Below are 1,986 nucleotides of genomic sequence, written 5' to 3' on the forward strand. Positions count from 1 at the left end.
ACTACCAAGGAGATATGACGTTACTGACATGCACACACATCTGCTTCTTCCAATGTCTCTAAAGTAAATGTCTAATGGTACTACAAAGACATAGCTGTGACTAGGAAAACGTTTTATACTAGTATCATAATGCATATTATTTTACACTACATACAAAAGAGGTAAGACTGTATGTAAATAAATCATTCAGTTCATCTTTCATCATGTTGTAAAAGATTTTTAGATTTGGAGTTTATTGAAGAAATGGTAAATATGGACAAGTTAAAGGGTAACTACAGTTCTTTTCAACCTGGACCCTATTTTTCTGTTTTTGCGTGTAAGTGACTGATAGGAACAACAATCTTTGAAATTGGACCAGTATTAAGCATGAACGCTTTAACCGACAGCCACAGATCGGGCTGCAATGTTGTCAGACCCTTAGAATATTAATCTGAGCCTGTCAGCGGCAAAACAAGTAATTTATTTTGTTTTCTAAATGTAAATACAAGCTGCACAACTGTCCTATTAACTTACATTGTAGCTTGTATGCCGCTACTAACTGCAGATATCTTGCTTAATACTGGACCATTGTCAAAGATTGTTGTTCCAGGTTGAAAAAAAGGGTAAGTTACAGTTTAAGGTTGATCTTTAAGGTTTCATCAGATTGTTTCAGTCTCCTCATCAAGCCTGTGCTGTATGTTGTTTCAGGCTGGTTTAATGTAACATTACCCATCTCACAGTATTATAGTGCATTCTTTAAACAAAGTACAATTGATCGTAATTAAGAAACCTAACATCTGCATCCATTTATATAAAAAAATTAGAAATTAAAACTATGTCAAGATGTCTTTCAGAGTCAAAAAAGTGAACTGAAACACAGCCAGTGTCTCCCTACTCTGTGACTCGCTTCAAACGGAGAAGGAATGAGACAAACTACAGTTTGAAAACAAGAGATACAAGTCAGTCAGTTATCTCATCACAGTTTGCCTCCGCTCCCTTCCAGGTGTTTGAATAAATGTATATATTTATTTTGAAAGCGTAAGAGCAGTCATTTCTTTTACCTTCCAGCCAGGCGACTGGGTTCCTTTTTCTAGTCAGGCAGTAATAAAGACAGCCTCATCCAGTTTGGGTCCTTGCCATTGTCCCTACGGCTGGATGAGCAGCTGCTGAGGTCGGCCATGCCTGACTCCAGGTTACTGCGGGTGGAGTGGTCATCAGGATTGGGACTCTTGAGCTGGGTGTGTGGCCGTAGAGGCAGGGTGAGACTGAGGTCCTGGGTCGGAGTCTTCTGGTTGGCTGGTTTAGAAGACAGCGTGTGACCGTTGTCCTGTGCAGGGCTGGTGATTGTATCTGTGTAGGTGGTGGGCGGGTCTGGCCCACTGTGTGTCTGCCGCAGGTGGCTAGTCCTCCTCCTTGGAACCTCGATCTTCTCCCACGTGATTGGCTTCCCTGTCAGGGCTGCTATCCTCTGCAGAGATAAGAGAACAACAAGACATACACTTTCTTTTATTCAAGGTCTTCCAAGCATCATTGTTAACAAACTCCTCTCCCTCTCTATGTATATTGAGTGGGTAAGTGGGCATTTACACCAAAAAAAGCAATCCAGCGATTTTCTGCAAGGTGGTGCAGTGGGAGGAGTGTCAATGAATCGCCTTGTTTGTGTGACGTCCTGTTGCGTTCTTTAACCCCCCAACAAAGCACAAGTTCACTTTATATTTCACAATAACAATGTTTACTGTCAGACCGTTTATAGATTTCAACGTTTCCGACCGCACTTGAAAGCAGCTTATTTCACAGGGGGAGAGAGAAAGAAAAGAGACGAGAAGACATAGATGTTGCATTCAGGTATTACACAAACTCCCTGGCAGCGTGACGTGGGGTTTGAGTCTCCAAACTTGAGTCGGTCTGCGTTTTTTTGAGTTTCTACCCTGCGGCAACCGCCGGCTGTCTGATTGCCGACGCAAACTGTGTAACCTGCAACCTACGGAGGTGGGAAATGTGGATAGC

At 42.4% G+C, this 1,986-nt stretch overlaps 1 long non-coding RNA gene across 1 annotated transcript; it reads right to left on the reverse strand.

Annotated features, from left to right (window-relative positions):
- Positions 1-526: 526 nt before the first annotated feature.
- LOC116676836 (uncharacterized) lies at positions 527-1,102 on the reverse strand. Its single transcript, XR_004328835.1, has 2 exons — positions 1,041-1,102; positions 527-912 (listed from the first exon to the last, which is right to left on the reverse strand). It is a non-coding gene; the product is annotated as an uncharacterized LOC116676836 (long non-coding RNA).
- Between the last annotated feature and the right edge of the window lie 884 nt (positions 1,103-1,986).

The sequence above is a fragment of the Etheostoma spectabile genome, unplaced genomic scaffold, assembly GCF_008692095.1.
Source record: "Etheostoma spectabile isolate EspeVRDwgs_2016 unplaced genomic scaffold, UIUC_Espe_1.0 scaffold00003814, whole genome shotgun sequence".
In the NCBI taxonomy this organism is placed as follows: Eukaryota; Metazoa; Chordata; class Actinopteri; order Perciformes; family Percidae; genus Etheostoma; species Etheostoma spectabile.